Below are 22,402 nucleotides of genomic sequence, written 5' to 3'. Positions count from 1 at the left end.
CAGATGGGTTGATTTTAAAAGTCTCTTCCAGGGGCAGCTAGGTGGTGCAGTGTATAAAGCACCGGCCCTGGATTCAGGAGTACCTGAGTTCAAATCCGGCCTCAGACACTTGATACTTACTAGCTGTGTGACCTTGGGCAAGTCACTTAACCCCCATTGCCCAGCAAAAAAAAAAGAAAAAGAAAAAGAAAAAAAAAGTCTCTTCCAGTTATATATCTACAATGATCGGGTATTATCCCCATTCTACCGATTTGGAAACTGAGGTTCAGAACTGCGCTAAATGAGCTCCCCAGGATCATGCAGCCACTGAGAAACTTGGCCAGGATTAAAACCTTGTTCGCTCCTTTTTCCAGTACACCTCGGTGCCTTACGGGCCCTGCCCTCTTGGAGCTCCCAGCCCCACCCAGGAGATAGAAAATAGACATAGCAAATAAGGGAGCAAAGTCAATTGCTGCATAAAACTTAAACAAGAAACAGTAACTTCGGGGGATGGGGAGAAGCCGCGTACTTCAGTCAAGGGAAAAATAGTAATCCACGTGACTTCCCGACAGCAGCTCGGTTTTGGGTAGCGGCTATCAGCCAGCTCTAGAGCCGCGAAGTTTCATTTTTGCAGTCGGGAGCTGTTGAAGTTGTAGTCTCTGAAGCTGCCAGCCGCTGAGTGGAGGGGGGCAGGGAGTGATCTGACAGGCCCGGGGCAGTGCGCGCTCGGTGAGTCCTGCTGGGGGCCACGTGCATCTGCCCGGCCGGGGGGCTGACTGGAAAGCGGACTTCCATTCCCCCAAGACGCGCTTCCCTTCTCACGCATCCAGTCTGAGTCACTATCTACTGAGTCGAGGACGGAACGCTGAGGACCCGAGCTGGGGGTAAGAGATGCCCAGTAGAGGCAGTCCTGGGGGTAAGAGATGCGGAGCAGAAATTGGGGGAGTTCTTCTAGGAAAGAAACGTCTCCACAGTGAGCGATCCCTCTTCCCGATCGGAGGAGCTCCCAGGGGCAGGAGAGAACTTACTTTGGAGAACATTTCTCTGCAGGTAGAGGGTCTGGACTGGGGACTCACTTCCAGTGTTTCCTGGAAGGAACTTTAGGTTTCTGAAGCGCACATCATTGAGAGTACTTGTTTTTAGCAAAGTTAAGGGCGCATCTGGAAGTCCAACCCACCTTGACCTTCCTCCTCTGAGGTAAGGCCAGTGTAAGGAGAGTGGATCAAAGTTAGGACTGGGTCCCTGTCCTCCACTTTACTTTGCTTTTATGTTATTTTGAATGGACATCGCGGCTTCTTCAAGATCAATCTTGAAAGGTTCTTTCTTCCGACTCCATATTTTGGTGTCCCTAAAGATAGGTTCGTATTTTAGTGTCAGATGGGTAAAGAGGACAGAACAGGACTGGAGCAAGCAGGCTTTCAAGAAAGAGAGAAGAGGCCCCTCCTCTTTCCCACTGGTCCACCTAGTCCTTTTCTGTCTTTTAAGGATGAAAAGATGCTTTCGAAAACACCCATATTTGAGCTATGTTACAAGAGTAATCTCAAAAAAAAAAATTGTTCGCTCTGGAAGGTATCTTTGAACACGGAGGGGTCAGAGTTGGAAGGGACTTAGAAGACACAATCTCAGAGTTGGAAGGGACCAGCCTGGTGTAGTAGATAAGAGGGTTAGAAGCCAGGAAGACCTGAATTTTAATCCCCTCCTCCAGACATTTACTAGCTGTGTGACTCTGGGCAGGTCCTTTAACCTCTTTTAGCCTTAGTCTCCTCATCTGTAAAAACAGTTATAATAACAACACCTATCTCACAGGGGTTTTAGAAATATCAAATGAAACGATAAAAATAAAGCCCTTTGCAAACCTTAAATTACTCTGTAAACGTTAGCTATCTATTTGTTAAACTCTTGTTACAGATGAAGGGAGTTAGGATCTTCAAACAGAGAAGGTTGCCTTCCTCTTGGGGACTCTGGATCCTTGGAAGACAAGGGTGACCAGTCCACCTGTACAGCCAAAATGCGGGTTATTTACCATCAGCACAATTAATAACATATACTTAGAGCTTTATAACTTTTCAAAGATTTCACACACACACACACTGCAGTTTCCATACCAACCACATAGAAATGAGATTAGGACCACCAGGCACATTAGAATTCCATTTATGAATGGGGAAAAAGCAGGCAGGATTAGGGGGAAAAACTGGCCCAACTTCTCCCCTTGGATTTTTTCTTTTTTTTCAATCATATATATATATATAATTGTATACTCTCAACATATTTTATCTTTTTTTTTTTTTGGTGGGGCAATGAGCGTTAAGTGACCTGCCCAGGATCACACAGCCAGTAAGTGTCAAGTGTCTGAGGCTGAACTTGAACTCAGCTGCTCCTGAATCCAGGGCTGTGCTTTATCCACTGTGCCACCTAACTGCCCCAATATATTTTATCTTTTAATACCATAGTAATTCAGACTTCTCTGGTATTAAGGGAGGGACAAAAATTTTACATGGATTTTCCAAATTGTGGGAGCACTGTGCTCCTAATCTCCATGATGTGGAAGGGATAACTGTACAACCTTCTTGCTTTGAGGTGCTGAACTTGGTGTCTGTGATTCTAGATTTATTATAAGTGTAAAGAGGAGGGGAAGCCTGAGTGTTGGAGGAGTGGTCTGGGAAGAACGAAAGTGGTAGAGTAGTTCATCATGGGTGAGTCATGGTGTTGGCATCCTTTCCAGTGTCACCAGAATAAATTAGTAGAGAAAATGGGATGTGTATGGTCTCCTGAACTAGGAATAAGTCCTACAAAACTCTGAAAGATCCATTTTATCATCCAAGTGGCTACTTCTTCACCAATCCAAGTCACAGCCTCTTCACTACTTATCCTGGATCATTTTTGTCTGTTACTTTTCATCTGTTTGGAAGTAAAATGTCCTAGTGGTTAGAATGTTGGACCAGAAGTCAGGAAGACCTGAGTTGAAATCCCACCTCAGATTTTTACCAACTATGTGATGCTGGGCAAGACATTTAATTTCTTTTTTTTTTTAAGTCATTTAATTTCTGATCTTCACTCTCCTCCACTGTGAAATCAGGATAAAAATAACACCACTTCCCGGTTACTGGAAGGATAAAATGAGCTAATGTATAAAGTGACATATATATGTGTGTATATATATATATATATACATATTTTTATTGTTATTAGAAAATTTCCATAAAAGACATGCCCAATTCTCTTGAGGTCTTACTCTGCTTCTTCTTCTTTTTTTTTTTTTTTAGTGAGGCAATTGGGGTTAAGTGACTTGCCCAGGGTCACATAGCTAGTAAGTGTCAAGTGTCTGAGGCCGGATTTGAACTCAGGTACTCCTGACTCCAGGGCCGGTGCTCTAACCACTGCGCCACCTAGCTGCCCCTTTACTCTGCTTCCTTTAACATTTGGTAGATATTGGTGCAACACTTAGGTAGGCCATATATTATCCTTTCTTCTTTCAGCTTGGAATAAACCAATCAAAACAAGGAAAATTCATATAAAATTCCTCAAGTTATCTAAAGACTCCTTGAGAAGATGCTCCCATAGTCATGCCTCCCACTCTCTCATCTTTCCTATGGATAAAGTCAGTCACCAGTCATAGGCAGTCAACAGTTCATCAGCTAGTCAGCAAATATTAACCTCCTACTTCTCTACTACCTACCCATCCCAACCCTTTCCTAGTGAGCCCTTAGAGAAATATGCTCTTGTGGGCATTTGGGAGACTGAAGTAAACATCAAGATGACAGGAAATCTACTCTGTAACACCCAAATTAGAGGCTGGGGTGGCATCCATGGGTACAGGACTAGGAATTGAGACCTGAATTCTAGTACTTTCTTTGAACTTCAGTTTCCTCATTTATAAAACTGGGATAATGTGTAATATGTGTATCTACATAAGATATACATATGACCTCATGGGTTGTTGATACAGTAAATGTTTATACAGTAAACATTTGTAAGAATATATTATGTGTGGGTACAGCTAGGTGGCACAGTGGATAGAGCACTGGCCCTGGGTTCAGGAGGACCTGAGTTCAAATCCGGCCTCAGACACTTGACACTTACTAGCTGTGTGACCCTGGGCATGTCACTTAGCCCCAATTGCCTCACCAAATGATTTTGTTCTTGTTCAGTCGTTTCAGTTGTGTCCAACTCTTCTTGACCCCATTTGGGGTTTTCTTGGTAGATACTGGACTGGTTTGCCATTTCCTTCTCCAGCTCATTTTACAGATGAGGAAACTGGGGCAAACAAGGTTAAGTGACTTGCCCAGGGTCACACAGGTAGTAAGTGTCTGAGGCCAGATTTGAGCTCAGGTCTAATTCTGGGCCTGGTGCTTTATCAACTGTGCCTTCTAGCTACCCTAGCTGAGAATAATACAAACCAACAATAAGACATTGTTCCTGTTCTGAAGTAGCTAGTAACCTCGAATATTTAAATGCATATGTGATCAAATAAGTACAAGCAATCCCTTAAAAGATGTAGATGATAACCCATCCATACCTTTCTATCCTACAAAAGATGAACAATAACAACTTTTGCCCACATTCTCCCATTCACTACAGGGGGCTGGCCAAATATTCCAAAGGGATCAATTTTTCCTGATGTTGATAAGATAGAAGTGGAACACATGAACTGGCCAAGGGTTTTCCTTGCTCTTGCCACATGACCAGCCCATTTTTTTAGTTGCACAGTTCTTCAATGATTAACCTTTCCTACAATTCTCTTCATTATTCCTTATTTGTCAAATGTTTCAGCCTGTTCATACTCACCATGCATTTCTCCATTATCATCTGAGCAATACTAATTTCTAATTCCTAAGAGACATACTCCATGACTTATAGCTTGCTTATTGTAATAAGTATGATTTTATGATCTAAGAGGGGGACAGAGATACCATCAAAGATAACTATAACACATAATATTACATAGTAAGTGATGATAGAGTTCCAAAGGAAGGGGCTGTGTGAATTCTGAGGAGAAAGAATGTTGCAAGCTGGTGGGATAAGGAAACGCTTCCTGAAGGAGTTTGAGTTGGATGTAAAAGGATGGGAAGGAATTCAGCAGGTAAAGAAGGGAGAAAGGCATGGAGAGCATCACAGTCAAAGGCATGGAATCATAGAGGTACATTTGATGTTCAGAGGACAGAGTGGATGAATTTGGTTGTAGCATAGAGTGTGTAGAAGAGATTAATATAGGATACATCTGGAAAGGGAAGGTGGTGCCAGGTTGTGGAGATTCTTGAATATGAGGCAGAGGAGTTTGAACTCATTAGGCAAATGAGAATTATTATATTATCAGAATGACCAGTAGTATTCATTTAAAAAACCCATACTTTTTCTGGGCTAGAAAGCATGAGCATCATTATAATTTTTTAAAAAGTGGGTGTAAATTCATTGCCACAATGTTAGCTTTATTGGCTAAATGCAGAGTTCTATTAGCTAAAGAAAACTGACTGGGCAGGAAAATTGTGTTTTCTGAGAAAATGAAGATCAACCCCAAGCCTTTTTTGAGTTTAAATAATGGAACTGATAATTAATTCATAAAATTATGAAACGTGGCAGTTGTGCCCTGTTCTTTGGGTACTTGCTATGAAAGACCACTTATTGGCAGTGGGAAAAGGGTGGCAATTATACTTTAATAAGGCCCAATAGGTGGAAGGACCAATAACAAAAGGAAATACAAAGATAAGCAATGAAAAGTGGAGATACTGAGGCAGATGGCAGCACGGGGATAGGGGAATGAAATGGTGAAGGAAGGCAGCATGGGGAAGAGAATGGGTAGGGGGAGTGGCAGAGAGTATGACCCATATAAAATAGATTAGATTTGAGGGTCTGCAGCAGCACCTGATGGAAATAGAGTGCTCGGGGTAGGCATGAGGTGTAAGAGGTTGAAGTCTCTTTTTCATAGGGTGTTGGGGTTTTTTTGTTGGGGGGAGGAATAAACCAATTTCTATCTGTACCATGTTGGAGGTTATTGTATTCAACATACCCAAATCATCTCAAAGTTATCTGTAAAACTTCAAAGCCATCATCCCAAAGTTATTAGCACCTTTTCGATGTTCTACTTCTCTGGATTTGTGGAGATGTGGATTTTGTCTGGAATTTACATATCATAGGACCAGAAGTTTGACAAGCAGTGCCTAGATGGTTTCTTCTGACTCAGTACATATTACTAAGATGTGATTTTTTAAAATAACAAACATTTTAATTTATAGTTTTGAGTTCCAAATTTTATTCCTCCTTCCCTCCCTCCCTTTCCCTCTCCCTGAGATGGTAAGCAATCAGATGTGGTTTAGACATGTAGGACTATGTAAAACATTACCATATTAGTCATTTTATCCAAGAGGTGGATAGTATGCTTTATCATTAGTCCTTTGGGATTGTCTTGGATCATTGTATTGCTGAGAATAGTTGTCATTCACAGTTCTTCATCAAATAATAATGCTGTCTCTGTGTACAATATTCTCTTGGTTCTGGTCACTTCACCATACATTAGATGTTAATTTTAATTAATATAGGACACAATTTGTAAATTAGGTTCCTTTGATCTTTGGGATGGTTTGTACACAAACACAATAATATATCAGAGTCTATCCTGAATGGTGGAGAACCTGGAAGGGTCTTGCATTATTGTTCTGGATTTGAATCCTCATTATCCAGCACCATGTCTGGATATGGAAGGGGTGATAGAGGTTGGGCTGAATGTGTGATGACATCCCATGATGCCCTTTGGAAAGTTGGTTTTTAAATCTTTAATCCTAGTTTATTTTCTCTGGTTTCCCTTTTTCTTCCTCCAGATCTTGGCATTCCCTGATACTCTGCCTCCACGTAAAAAAAAGTTTATCTTATTTTTACTAACACCTTTTTTATACCATTTTCATTTCCAAATATATCCTATCCCCCTTGCCTACCTATATTGCTATACTTCATATCAAAAATATAAAAAGGGAAAAAAGCCATTTAGTAAAATCATCCAAACACAGCTATGTCTGACAATAAATGCAATATACTATGCCCATTATTTCCCACCTTTGCAAAGAAGGATGCCTCCTCAAACATTTATTCAGCTCTTCTCTAGGACCAAACTTAATTGTTGTAATTAGTGTTCAGTTTCATCTTTTTGTTCTTTCTGTTTACTTTGTTATAGTCATGAATATAGTTTCCCTGGTTCTACTTTTTTCACTTAGTATCAGTTCATTTAAGACTTCCTGTATTCATATTCCTCACTTCTTAAAAAAAATAAATAACAGTAGCCATTACTTAGCCATTTCCCAATCAGTGAACATCAACTTTATTTCCAGTTTTTTTGCTACCACAAAAAGTGCTACTATTAATAGTTTGTATATACACAGGTAAATACTAATTAGTGAAAGTAATGAATTCCATGAAGTGGTCAGATTATTCAAATTTATTATTATTATTCATTATCATTATATATACAATATGGTCATTAATCCTAGTCTAATATAAATATGAAATGTATAATTTTAAACAAGGTTGTTTATCTTTTTATTAATGTAACAACAGCAAATGATAAAAAATGTATTTCTGACTAATTTATTACAAAGTAACAGAGTAGTTAAAGAAAGTAGAATTCAAAAATAAAAAAATTACTGAATATCATGCCTAAAGATAAACCTATACTGATGATAGGATGAAAATTTCGTTTTAAAATATTTTAGCAGCATAGACTGAACTGCCTTCTCTTTCTTTCAATCTTCATGCATATGCTAGTAAGTGCGGAGAGCTTTATACACATCTCAGTGAATTTGCATGCTCACATTCTCACCAAATCTATAGGGTGGGCTAAGAGTCATGAAGGGGTTTAAATATTTAATAACTCCTTTATTTTTTAGATTTAATTTATAATACCATAGCATCATATATAGTATATACAGAAAATAAATTTACATTATGTGTGAAAAATAAAATCTTATAAATGGCCAAAAAAATAAAGAAAAAGTAAATTTCAAAAAAATATTAAAACATTATGACTTGCCCATCCTGTAGTTGTTTGACCTGGGATATTATCAAAAATCAGTGATGCTTTAGACCTGATCTTGTTGTTCTTGAAATATTTTTTAACAGCAGGAGTAAAATAACTTGAAAAACAGTCTTCAGAAACAGTTTTCATCACCCCGGTTTCTTATTTGCATACCAAAGACCTGGACATAATTGCTGATTGCAGCCTCTCCTACTAATTTAAACATTTTACAATTAAATTCAATTTTTAAAAGTGATCAACCCAATAAATGCTTTCAGTAAAAGTTTCTTCACTACCCACTTCCATTTTCTTTCATTGTCTTAACTAACCTTGAATGCTTTTGTCTGAATGACTGCTATACTTAGAGAAATACATTTTGGATTGCAATCTTGGGGAATGGCTCTTGGTCTTGTGTGTGTGTGTGTGTGTGTGTGTGTGTGTGTGTGTATGGTCATGTATATTTGTGTTAGTTCTCTCCATATGTTGGATATCAGACACTGATGAAAAACTTGATATGATTATTATTTCCCAGATGACACCTTCATATCTTATTCTAACAGCACTGATTTTGTTCCTCTGAAAACTTTTCAGTTTCATGTAATTGAAATTTTTTGTGCCCTTTTCTTCCCTCCAAATGAGACTTTTAAAAACATTTGTCTAGCTCCACAAAATTCCCCCATGTGGGTTTGAAATAACCCTAAATCTATAAATTACTTTAGGCAATATTATCATTTATATTAAATTATTGTCTAACCACAAGCAATGAATATTCCTTCAATTGTTTGAATCTTTATGCTTTGTATGTAAGTGGAAAGATTTTTTAAAAGAAAGAAACTGAATGTTGTGTAATTATAATGACCAAATTTGACCACAGAATTGAGAAAATTTATCTCCTTTCCTTCTTTGAAGATACTGCATATAGTGTATTGCATGTATCATCAGATATGGTTTATGTGTTGGTTAGGTTTACTGAACTGCTTTTTTTTTTACTCTTTTATTTTTACTCTTTGTTTTAAGTGTTTATTCACTGAATAGTGGAATATAATGGGATATATTCAGAAATAAAGGAAAAACAAATTATCAATAAAAAAATTTTAAAGTATTTTGCAGTTGTTTATATGTATGTATGTGTGTGCATATGTGTACCATATTAGTCATTTTGCATAAGAAAATGAAAGAAAGAAAGAAAGAAAGAAAGAAGGAAAGAAGGAAAGAAAGAAAGAAAGAAAAAGAAAGAAATAACAAATAACAAATAGGTCTTTTTCTTTTGGGGGATATCTTTGGGATATAAAGCTAGCAGTGGTATTGCTGGATCAAAGGGTATGCAGAGTTCTATAGATCTTTGGACATAGTTCCAAATTGCTCTCCAGAATGGTTGGATCTTTTCACAACTCCACCAACGTTGGATTAGCATCCCAGTTTTCCCACATCCCTTCCAACATCCAATATCTTCCTTTTTTGTTATATTTGTCATTCTGATAGTTGTGAGGTGATACCTCAGAGATGTTTTAATTAGCATTTCTCTGATCAATAGTGATTTAGAGCATTTTTTCATATGACTATATATAGCTTTGATTTCTTTGTCTGAAAACTGCATATTCATATCCTTTGACCATTTATCAATTGGGGAATGACTTGTATTTTTATAAATTTGACTCAGTTCTCTATATATTTGAGAAATGAGGCCTTTATCAGAGATACTTGTTTCATAGATTCTTTCCCAGTTTTCTGCTTTCCTTATAATTTTGTTTGCATTGGTTTTATTTGTACAAAAGCTTTTTCATTTTATATAATCAAAATTATCTATTTTATATTTTGTATTGTTCTCTATAACTTCATTGGTCCTAAATTCTTCTCCTGTCCATAAATCTGACAGATAAACTATTTTATGCTCTCTTAATTTGTTTATGGTATCACCCTTCATGTGTAAATCATATACATAACCTTTTATTGTTGCCAAATTTTTCACAACCCCCACATTCAGTTATGGGACCCCATATGGGGTCACAACCCATAGTTTAAGGAGCTCTTTTTTTTTTTTTGGGTGTTTTTAAGAAGCTTTGATCTGGACCATGGTTTGTTTTTTGTTGTGTTTTTTTTTTCCCAGTTGGTTTCTTTTTTTTTCTTTTTTTTCTTTTTTTTAGTGAGGCAATTGGGGTTAAGTGACTTGCCCAGGGTCACACAGCTAGTAAGTGTTAAGTGTCTGAGGCCGGATTTGAACTCAGGTAGTCCTGACTCCAGAGCCGGTGCTCTATCCACTGTGCCATCTAGCTGCCCCCCCAGTTGGTTTCTTCATGAGTTTACTCATTTTCATTTTCTGAGTCTTGCACCCATTTAAATGAAATTTCTCAATGTTGCAATGAGATAAATTTTCTGTTTTGAGAGGTATGTGGATATCACACTTTCAGATTTCATTTCAGAATACCAGGGAAGATCCCTAGAGCCGAAGATGATGGCCATCAAATATGTATAATTCTCTCCCCCATCTCCTTATCATAGGGAGCTAGAGTGGTGTGATGGGGAAAAAAAACCAAAAACCAACACTGAGTTTAAAGGTAGAGGACATGGATTCTAGTGCTAGTTGACATTTATTATCAGTATGCTCTTGGGCAAATCATTTAAACACTTTCTGCCTCCATTTCCTTATCATTAGAATGAGGAAGTTGGACTAGAACTGGGGTGTCTTAACCTGGATTATGTGAACTTGTTTTAAAAAAAATATTTTGGGGCTGTGGGAATATAGGTACACTAATGTACTGTGGTAGAGCTGTGAACTGGTCACACCATTCTGGAAAACAATGTGGAACTATACCCAAAAAGTAATTAAACTGTGCCTATCCTTTGATTCAGAAATATTATTACTAGGTCTATACCTCAAAGAGATTTAAAAAAAAAAAAAAGGAAAGGACCCAAATCTTTTTGCTGTGGCAAAGAATTGGAAACTGAAAGGATGACCATCAGTTGAAGAATGGCTAAACAATTATGGTATATGAATATAATGGGGTACTATCGTGCTATAAGAAATCATGAAGGGGATGGTTTCAGAGACCTGAGAAGACTTGTATGAACTGATGCAAAGTGAAGTGAGCAGAACTAGAAAAATTAGTGTTACACAGTAACAGGAACTGTGAAAGACTTAGTAACTCTAATCAACACCATAGTTCCAAAAGGCTCACTATGAAAAATGTTGTCCACCTCTAGATATACAACTGATAGACACAGAGTGCAGATTGAAGCACAGTTTTTCCTCTTTCTTTCCTATTCTTATTCCTGTCCCCCTTCCCCATAAGAACATGGCTAATTCAGAAATTTGTTTTGCATGACTTCATATTTGTAATGGGTTTTGTCTTTTTTGCCTTCTCAATAGGCAGGAAAGGAGTTAGGGGAGGAAGAGAATATAAAACTGAAAAAAAGTTTAAAAATTTTAAAAGAAGAGGGCAGCTAGGTGGCACAGTGGATAAAGCACCAGCTCTGGATTCAGGAGGACCTGAGTTCAAATCCAGCCTCAAATACTTGACACTTACTAGCTGTGTGACCCTGGGCAATTCGCTTAACCCTCATTACCCTGCAACACCCCTCCCCCAAATTTTTAAAAAAGAATTTCTAAAAGATTTTAAAATAATTTTTAAAAGCAAAAAGGAAAATAAAAATATTTTGGTTGGCATGGTGAACTTGAGCTCTTGAATTTTGAGCTACAGTGGAGTTTAAGTTGATCAGGTTTCCTCACTAAGTCAGTACCAATATAGTGAGCCCTAGGAGTGTGGCCCACCAGCCTGTCTAAGGAGGGGCCTACTGGCACAAATAGGAAACAAAACAGAGTGAGACAAAATTTCCCTGCCGATCAGTAGGGGGATCAGGCAGAGGATGGCTGCTTCTCTTCCAGCCAGAGTAAGATAGGGAAACCTAGTCTTAAATGTATACACATATACATACACACACATATATACACATATGTGTACATATGTACATAACTATATTCCATTATAATTGGTCACCTTTATAATCCTATGTATTTTAGCCATTTATATTGTTCTGAAAGGGATCCATAGGCTTCACCAGAAAGGATCCATCACAAAAAAAAAGGTTAAGAACCCCTGGATCACTAATTTCCTTTCCAGCTCTAAATCTATGATTTCATGATCCCCTTTGCCAAAATAACTAAAATGATCATAATTACTTAGCACTCATTTAGCACTTTCTTTTTTTGCAAGAACTTACACAAGTCTTAGCTTCTGCTACAACACTCCTGTAGGGTAGTAGAATGATAATTATTATCTCCATTTAACAGATGAGCAAAACTGAGGCACAAAAAAAATTATTTGCTCAAGTTTATAAAGCAAATTCATGGCAAAGCTGGGAAAATAACTCACATCTTCTGATGTTCATGGTTCTTTTTAGTCAGAGGAGAATATATTCTTGACTCCATTGAATATTCATTGCTGGTAAATACACAACCTTAGAACATCAGAGTTAGAAAGAACCAAAGAACAAATCTATTACAATCTCTCTCATTTAAATATTTTTTCTTGAAAGTATATACATTGTGTCAACAAAAACATTCAAATACAATTTTAAGTGGTTATGAATAAAAAAACCATAAACTCTGATTTGTAATTTCTTTTTACATGTATATGGTAACTTGAACAAAATAATTGCAAAAATATTCATTTGCATCCATGTCCCTTTCTGATCTCTTTTACTTCTGTGGTTGGTTTTTTTTTTTTAGGATTTTGTTGCTATTGTTATTTTTTTTATATTGTTATAGTCAGTTTCAATAGTTTTCTATAGTCTGCTTTCTCCATTTTGCATAACTCTCTATATTTCTTTACCTTCTCCAATTTTTTTTCCCTTATGGTAAAAATACCATTCTATCTGTTGCATATGCTACAGTATGTTTGGTCATTTCCCAAAGGTTAGATAAGTGCTCATTCCCCTTATTTTACTGATGAAGAAACAAAGACTTCCTCAAGAAGAGGAACTCACTCATCCAAAGTCACCTAGCTTGATAGTGGCAGATCTTGGACTAAAATTTATTAGATCTTTACTCTCTTAATCTGGTTTACTTCTATATCTCCTGGCCTCCCCCAGTTCTCAGGAACAAAGATGGAAATTGTCTAATGTCCATTGTTGTAGGAAGTGAGAATTAGGAAAGTTCTAAAGCCCATTCTTTTGACCAACAGTTTCTGTGGGATGAGAAGCAGGTTATATGTTTCAGAATGACTGGCAGACACTTTCTCCCCACCCTGGGAATTGAATTCCCAGAATGTTTCTCCATGGTTCCAGGCTTTGAGGTCACCGATCTCACTTTCAAGATCCTTCAGGATTCTCCTGGTTGGGGGCCAGCCTTCTGGCTTAAGGTCACATCAGCCCCTCAATATTTGAGGGGATCTCATTGAAGATCTCTGACCAGACCAAAATATTGATTCTTCCTTGCACCTGGAAGCCCCCCATTCCTTGTCTTCTGCTAATAAACAAGGGGATTTCCAGCACTTTCACTTTCAGTTTGACTAAGTCATCGTGTCCCTAGGCAAGCCAGCAGGGCCTGGGCTAAGAGAAAGGTGGAAGTGTGGGCAGTTGGAGTTCAGAGCTATTGGAGGGCACTTGGGCTGACTGGTTGGAGGCCTGGTTCAGAGAGACTCCTGTTTATTTTCAGCTCCAAGTCACCATTTGGCCTTCTTGGTAGTGTGTCTTCTGAGCGTGAGTACCCACCATATCAAGGTGAGAAAGATCTATGGAAGCCAACTGAATCTGTAGGGTTTGCATTTTTTGCTGGGAACAGTATGGTGGAGGGAGGGGACAGTTGACACAGGTTTGCAAAATTACTAAGTAGAAGGAGCCCTTGGGTGTCTCTGAAGCAGTTTCAGGGTCCTGAGGAAGCCATCAAAAGTTCTCGTTCAGTCATGGTTGGAAGGGTTCCAATCCCCATGTTTACCTTCTTGTTTCCACTTGGCCTCCTTTATTGGCACACTGTCTTCAGCGTCCTCTCTTCCATTTTTGATCTTTCACCTAAATCTTTTACTTTGCCACAAATGTCCTACCCACTACAGCCTCAGAGTCTTCCATGAATTTTATCTGAACTTTTCCAAGCTGAGTAGCCACACTTGGGGAGCTGGGACAAAGTAATTGAATAAGCTTTTATTATTATCATTTTTTTCCAGTCATAAGGTCCGGGAGGCACAGGAGAAGAGGCTATATTACAATACTGGAGGCAAAAGATCAGATATGTTCAAAGGGCTTCCTAATGCATCTCGTGAACACAAACCACCATTATTTACTATATTATGCCATTTCGGAAGGGTAAGGTGCTATTGGAGAGAGTCGTTTCATTGCAGAAGGGTGAGGTGCTATTGGAGAGTTGTTTCACTGGCTGCTGGCCCAGGGCTGGCCACTTCTGATGGAACTTTGGAAAGCCAAGGCTTTGCCTTTAAGGATTTCGAGTTGTGATTAGAATGAAAGCTGTTGGTTCTCTAAGGGGACTAAGTATACCCAAGACGATGGCCCGAGGGGAGAACTCAGTTGCAATTCCAGGGTTTTGGCAGAGATGCCACTGGTATGAAGAAAGCTGATCTCTTTGAAAGTGATATATTGAATTTATGTAAGCTTAAAAGAAAAGCAAACTTTGTGTAACAGAGTCACAGTTTCACATACAGTTCTCTTCTGAGCTGCTATGTGGATAGAAATGCTCACTTTATTTGATGTTTGTTAAAATTATAATTTTTAAAAACTGATGGATTGAAATCTCATGAAAGAGACCCAGAAACCTGAATTATCTTGAAAGAAATAGGCTGGAGCATAAGATTGGAGTGGGGAACTGTGATCCTTTGAGTGAGAGGCCAGACAGCTGAGCAACGTAGACTCATGCCGCAACTACTCCCTTGCCCTCACCATGAAGAGGAACCATTAAATAGGTCCCTCTGCTAGATCACTGCTATCATTCTTAATTAAAAAAAAAATTTTTTTTTGTCGAGGCAATTGGGGTTAAGTGACTTGCCCAGGGTCACACAGCTAGTTAAGTATTAAGTGTCTGAGGCCAGATTTGAACTCAGGTACTCCTGACTCCAGGGCCAGTGCTCTATCCACTGCTCCATCTAGCTGCACCCCCTCCACTTTTGTAGAATAAAATTTCCTGATTTTTACTTTCCTGATTCCACAAGCTATTAGTATTGTCTTCCTTTTCAAGCTACTTTGTAATTTATCGTGTTTACATGTTGCACCACCCTCTAGTAGAATATGTTTGTTGAGGGCAGAGGCCAGCTTTGATTTTATATTACCTGGGACTAGCACAATGCCTTGTACACAGTAATTGAATTGAGTTGAATTGTACTGAATTGGTTTCTTCTTAACCCATCTTGATGGACTCCCCTTGGGTCCTTCCCTCACTTCTTTTCAGTTGAAACTTAGGTTAAAGGGTAGAGGAGGTACTCATGGAGAGAACATGAGACTGGAGACAGGAGGCCTGCATCCCAGTCCAAGTTTTGTCACAAACACTTGAGGTGACCTTGGACAAGTCAATGCCGCCTTCAGAGCTTCAATTCCTCATTTGCAAAAGGTGAATGATAATACCTGTCCAATTTTCATTACTATTCATTGTGACTTAATCAAAGTGAAAATACTTTGAAGGGTTCAAACCTCTTTACACATGGAGGAGTTTACCTCTGTGAGGACCCTCAACCAGGTAATTGAATGGATACTGATAACAATCAGAGCAGAAATAGAGGGTGTACTTTTGGGAACAAGATGTCTTTAGTGGGGTGATGAGAGGAAGACACATTGAAAGAGTAGTGTTTTCCCCTATCTCTGTTTCCCCCATCCCAGAAAGGTTTGTCTTATTGGGAAAGGATCAGAGGAAAGAGACCCATTCCTCTATGGCAACAGTTTCTAATTTTTTTTTATTGAATACCCCCATTATTAAATAATTTTCTTACATTTTGATCACTCCCTTTAACCTCCTAGATATTTTATTCCTCCAAATGAATTTCATTTTTTTTTTGCCTAGTTCTATAAAGCATCCTCTGTGTAGTTTGATTGGTATATGCCAATTAGCTTAGGAAGTATTGTCATTTTTATTAAATTAGTGTTAGCCCAGCCATGAGCACTATTATTTAAGTTGTTCTTTATTTCTTTAAGGAATGTTGCATTTGTGTCTATACAGGTTTTGAGTGTGTCCTGGTAAACTGAGTCCTAGATATTTTATCCATTTTAGAGTGGGGTTTTTTAAAATGTGACTTTCTCTTCAATCATTTCCACCTGCATTTTAAAAATTACTACACAGGAATTCTGTAAGTTGGGGAAAGGGATTATTTGTATCCTACCACTTTGCTAAACCTATTATTTGTCTCAATTTCTTTGCTAATTCTCTAGGATTTTCTAAGTAAAGCGTGTCATCAGCAAATAGGGATGGTTTTGCTTCTTTTTTATATACCTTTATGTAATTAGTTTCTTTCTTCTGTTTTATTGCCATTTGGTGGTGTTTCTAGAACGTTATTCCAAATAACAATAGTTACAGTGACTATCCTTGCTTTATTCCTGTATTTATTGGGAAAGCATCCGGTGTTTTTACATTGTACAGAATATTCATTCTTGGCTTAGATTTATACCTTTTAATCATATGTAGCACGTATGTGCTTTGTCCTCTTTCTCAGAACCATGCACGTTACCTTACCTTTCAGGATTCATCTGCCACCCAACTCTCACCTGTGGCTCCGAGAAGCTATAACATGAACAGTGGTCAAACCCCAGTTAAACCATCTTGACAGATGGGCTAAACCAGGTTGAGGATAACTGACAGACCTCAAACCTGTCAACAAGTCAGGGGGATGTCTGTCCCAAACATGTGAAGACTTCCCCTGTCAGAATGGGCAGCTGAGAACAATTTGTTCCAATAGCCATGAAGGTGACCGAAGCAGGCTCTGTAGAGTGATTAAAGCTTGGTCAGACATTGAAGACACTAAGGCCATCCATCACATCCTGGGCCATGACCACAGTCATCTTGATTTTTCTCCTGCCACTGGACTTTGATGACTCAGGAAGACGAAGTGAGGCTGACCACTTTGTGTAACTCTGCCTCACTTAAATCCAATTCACACACTACTCAAGACATCATCCATGATATAATTGGTCCTTTTCAAAAATGAAGGAGAAACAACAACACTACTCTGCACTTGAGTACTCTCTCTCTCTCTCTCTCTCTCTCTCTCTCTCTCTCTCTCTCTCTCTCTCTCTCCTACCCCTCCCCCATGGTCTACCACCACCACCACATACACACACACACACACACACACACACACACATACACACACACACACAGAGACAACTAAAAAAAACTTTAAAAAACCCTCCAAATGAAAGCAGAACACACAGGTAAGAGGGATCGCCACCACTACCACCACCAGATAGATCAGGGGATTGGCTTGTGATCTCCAGAGTCTTTGAGTGAAGAGGCCTTTACCCTGCTCCATCAACCCACCCACATGTCCATTCTGCATGTCTATCTTTTCTCCAGGCTTGGGTAGTGCATGTCTGTCTCTGGCCTGAATGTCACTTCTCTCCTGTCTGTGTTAGTGTCTGGCTCCCATGAGTCTGCCCCACCTTCTTCCTCTCCATTTGGCCAGGTCCCAACATGGTTGGCCCCACCACCCCTTCCTCCTCCTGTTATGTTTTTAAGTCTGGGTGTGCCAGCCCCCTCCCTCCATGGGCTCACAGCCCCCTTCCTGCCTGCCTCCCTCCCTTCCCCACATACAGCTCTATATAGAGGTCTGCTGAATGATCCGTTTATGTAAAGTTAGAACTCTCTGTACACATATATGTATAATATATATGTGTATATTGCAATAATATTTTTGCCACAATTTTACTTTTAAAAAAATTAATATTCATTCATGAGAGGCAGTATACTATAAGCAAACTGGCTTATAGTCACTCAGGTCCACAACCTCAGAGTCATCCATAGCACTTCACACTCACTCATTCTCCATATTTGCTTAGTCACCAAATTTTGTTATATTTTCCTCCACATCTCTTAACCTGTCCTCTTTACTCCACTCCCATAACCACCCTCTGGTTCAAGTCCCTGAATTCTGGTTCAAGAGTCTCTGAATTGGTCTACCTCCCTCTGGTCTCTCCCTTTCCAATCCATCTTCCTTACTGCTGCTGCTTAACATACTTAAAGCACAGGTCACTGCCCTGCTCAGAAAGCTTTAGGTAAGCCCATTATCATCTGGCTCCAGTTCATCTCTCTAGACTAAATTCCCATCCTTCCCTGCCATGCACTCTGGATTCCCACCATCTGGCCTCCAGGTTGTTCCCCATCTATAGCATTTCATATCTTATATCTTTGCCTTTGCAAATATCCGCCACCAGTCCTGGAATACTTCCCCTCCTCACTTCCCTTTTAGAATCATTCACTCCCTTCAAAGTTCAGTCCAACAGCCACCTAATATAAAGGGCAGTTACTAAATGCCTGATTTAGTTAGTGCTCTCCCACTCTACCCCCTCCTCCCAATAGAAATTGTTTTGCATTTACTTTGTATTTGCTTATCTATGTACATTTATATATTTCCCCCCACCCCCCAGCAAAATGCCAGCTCTTTGAGGACTGTGACTGTTCGCTTCATTTTATCTTTACTGTCTACTGTAGTGCCCAGCCTGTTGTAGACAATGTAAATAAAGGCTAATTAGGGGCAGCTAGCTGGCTCAGTGGATAGAGCACCGGCCCTGGAGTCAGGAGTACCTGAGTTCAAATCCGGCCTCAGACACTTAACACTTACTAGCTGTGTGACCCTGGGCAAGTCACTTAACCTGAATTGCCTCACTAAAAAAAAATTATAAAAAAAATAATAAAGGCTAATTAAACTGACAATATTCTGGGTTCCACTCTTTGTTTAACCCTAACTTGCTATATAAACTTGGTTAAGTCACTGCCTCTCTCCTCTGTAAAAAGAGAGGACTAGACAGGATGCCCTCTTTTTTTTTTTTTTTTTTTTTTAGTGAGGCAATTGGGGTTAAGTGACTTGCCCAAGGTCACACAGCTAGTAAGTGTTAAGTGTCTGAGGCCGGATTTGAACTCAGGTACTCCTGATTCCAGGGCCGGTGCTCTATCCACTTCACCACCTAGCTGCCCCAGGATGCTCTCTTAAGATCCCTTCTACCTTTGATGTTTTAGATAGTGTGATATACTGAATATAGTACTGAATTTGGAATCAGGAAGGCCTACATCCAAACATAGGCTTTGAGTTTTACTTATATGATCATGGGTGAGTCACTCTGTCTCTGAGCCTCAGTTTCTTTATCTGTACAATGAAAATAGTAATGCTTGTTTTGTTTTTAGGTTTTTTTTTTTTTTGGTGGGGCATTGAGGGTTAAGTGACTTGCCCAGGGTCACACAGCTGGTGTCAAGTGTCTGAGACTGGATTTGAATTCAGGTCCTCCTAAATCCAGGGCTGGTGCTTTATCCACTGTACCACCTAGCTGTCCCAATAGTAATTCTTGTAATGCTTCCCATAAATGGTTGTTGTGACATTCAAAATTACAAAATTACAGAATTTGAGTTGTATCTTAGTTACCATCTGGTCCAACCCCTGACCCCACTACTCTATAGCAAATGGTCATCAAGTCTTTGCAAGAAGACCTTCCCTCAAGAGAACATATTATCACTTAAGGTGACCATTCCCTGCTTTGGATGGCTCCTGTTATCAGCAAAGGTTTCCCCACAATTAATCCAGCCTAAATTGCTCTTTGTAACTTCTAACCATTGTTCCTGGATCTGGGACCAAACAATCTAAGTCTAGTTGCTCTTTCATAGGAGGGTGCTTCAAATACTTCTAAGTCAGTTAGCATGTCCTCATTAAGTTGTTTTTGTTTGTTTGTTTGTTTGTTTTGTGTGTGTGTGTGTGTGTGTGTGTGTGTGTGTGTGTGTGAGGCAATTGGGGTTAAGTGACTTGCCTAAGGTCACACTTGCCTAAGTGTCTGAGGCTGGATTTGAACTGAGGTCCTCCTGACTTCAGGGCCGGTGCTCTATCCACTGCACCACCTAGCTGCCCCATTAAGTATTTTTTTTTAAGCTAAACATCTCCAGTTCCTTAAAATGGGGTTCCTATGACATAATGTCCAGACCCTTCATTATCCTGTTTGTTGGCCCTCCTCCCCTGATGCTCCCCAGGTTATCAATTAATGCCCTTCCTTAAGTGGTGAGCCCAGAAAACATTGCCTGCTGGATATTGATTGATCAAAGGAGATATGCATTTGTCTCATCAATCCTAGAATGGAAGCATTTCTTAACATGTCAAAAGATCATGTTTGGCTCTGTGTCAAGATAATGGAATGTGGTAGATGAGGAGATTTTGCAGATACTCAGGGGTCCACCTGGAGATTGATTTAAACTGATTGAATTGGATAAGGTGACTGACTACTGACTGGCTTACTAGATTTTAAGTACATCTGGCTGGTACTTAAGAGGGTACTTAAGAAGGTATTGTTCTCAGAAGCTAAAAACTTTGAACTTTACATCGAGACCACCTTTGGGTCCAGTGAACCAATGAATTTGAATGATGCTGGCCAATCAGCTTGAAGAACCTCTCATTTCTGGAAGGGGAACATGAAAGAGGAAGCGTGCACTGGGGAGAGAGTTCTTGGATCTTTTGGTGAGAGACATCAACTTGGTGGCAGCGAACTTCAGAAGTGAGAGGTTTAGGAAGGCAAGGATTTCCAGGCTATAAGAAATCTCTTCTCAATCTTTCTTTTACTATCTTTCAATAAACCCTTAAAAAATCTAAACTCATTTATCAGTGATTTTAGTCAGTTTCCCCCCAAAACTAGGGGGACAGATTAGAACCCACATTTAGAATTTTAAATTACACAGCTCTTTAATCATCATAACACACTACAGACTGACCCATCTTGAACTTGGGTTCCTAGAATACTTGCGGATCATTTTCAGATAAACTGCTGCCTTCACTTACAGTTGAAATTTTCAAGCCCCAACCCTATCTCCTCCCTCAAAATACATACATACACACACACACACACACACACACACACACACTGCTGGTTGGTCTCCTTGCCTCAAGTCTCTCCCCATTTCAGTTCATCCTCTGCTCAGCTGTCAGATTGATCTTCCTAAAACAAAGGTCTGGCCATATCACCCTTCTCCTCCATAGATTCAGTGGCTCCTTATTACCTACAGGATCAAATATAAAATCCTCTGTTTGACTTTCACAGTATTCATAATCTGGCCCCTCCCTGCCTTGTCAGTCTTCTTGTATCTTACTTCCCTTCACATATTCTGCATTCTAGTGACTCCAGCTTCCTTGCAGTTCCTCACGCATGGCACTTGAGTCTCTCAACTCCAGGCATTTTGAAACGTGGCTGTTCCCTACATCTTGAACTTTCTCCCTTCTCAGCTGTACCTCCTGGCTTGTCTAGCTGCCTTTACATCTCAGCTGGAAGAAGCCTTAATCTTAGTGCCCTCCCCCTCAATTGATCCTATGAGCTGGGGTTGTATTTTTTTCCTGCCTCCTTTGTATCACCAGCACTTAGCTCATTGCTCAGCACATAATAAGAAATTAATAGGTACTGATTAAATGACTGACTAGCTGACCATGCCTTCCTCCATACCAAATTGGTTTCTCAGTGGAGAGGAACCTTGACTCAGAGATTCCCAGGTAATAACTGCCATTTATAAAATGACTAGACTAAAAGTGACCTAAGCAATAATATAATGACTCAAATAAGATATTATAGAACACTGCGAAATTTAAAGACTAATATATGTGTCAACTAATATTCTTCTAAAGAGTCCTTTCAAGATAAGGAGTTGGGAATCAGGAAGCAGTCTGAGGGGCCTTTATTGGGTTCTGGTAACTCACTGGGGGTGCCCCTGGAGGCCTCCAGTCACCCAGCTGGAAGTGGTAGTTTTGAGGTGGCTGGATAGTTCCTTTCCATTTCATATGTCTTAGTCTGTGCATCTGAGAGTCTGCCATGTTGTGGCACTGTGGAAACTGAGGACTTGGATTCCTGTCCTGGCTCTCCACTTACTACCTGCATTTGTGGTCCTCAGTTTCTTCATCTGTAGAATGAAGGCATTGGAGTTGTTGGCTTCTAAGTTCCCCTCCAGCTCTGAGTCTATGAACCAGTGGTCTCATGACTGCTCACCTCCCCATTACTTCATTCTTTCACTATATATACATCCTTTCCATCTGTTCTGCTAGCCATTGAAAGGGAGAGGCACCAGATGACTCACCCACTGCTTTCTCTTTATACCTTGGGGCTTGTTCATCCTTTTTCACCATTCTTACTTAAGGTCATATAACCCATGACTTTGGGGGAAGGAATCCTAGGGGAAAACCCAGCAGGTAATGAGACCCCCTCATGAAAATAGTAGTACCATCTGTGCTCACCTCATGTGTGACAAGACCCTGATTTTTC

The 22,402-nt window shown here is 39.5% G+C and overlaps 1 protein-coding gene across 3 annotated transcripts in view; it reads left to right on the top strand.

Moving 5' to 3' along the window:
* The first annotated feature begins 626 nt into the window (after positions 1–626).
* Positions 627–22,402, top strand: part of NLRC5 (NLR family CARD domain containing 5) — a 98,642-nt gene continuing 76,866 nt past the window's right edge. For 2 of the 3 annotated variants that reach the window (XM_043988811.1, XM_043988813.1), the window contains exon 1: positions 627–863. The gene's annotated coding sequence lies outside the window, so the exon portion shown is untranslated. Of the gene's footprint in view, positions 864–13,563; positions 13,700–22,402 lie in introns of those variants that run through there. The other variant, XM_043988812.1, reaches the window with a different exon arrangement.

Source organism: Dromiciops gliroides, chromosome 2 (assembly GCF_019393635.1).
Source record: "Dromiciops gliroides isolate mDroGli1 chromosome 2, mDroGli1.pri, whole genome shotgun sequence".
Taxonomy (NCBI): domain Eukaryota; kingdom Metazoa; phylum Chordata; class Mammalia; order Microbiotheria; family Microbiotheriidae; genus Dromiciops; species Dromiciops gliroides.
This window is presented reverse-complemented; position numbering and strand designations above follow the sequence as displayed.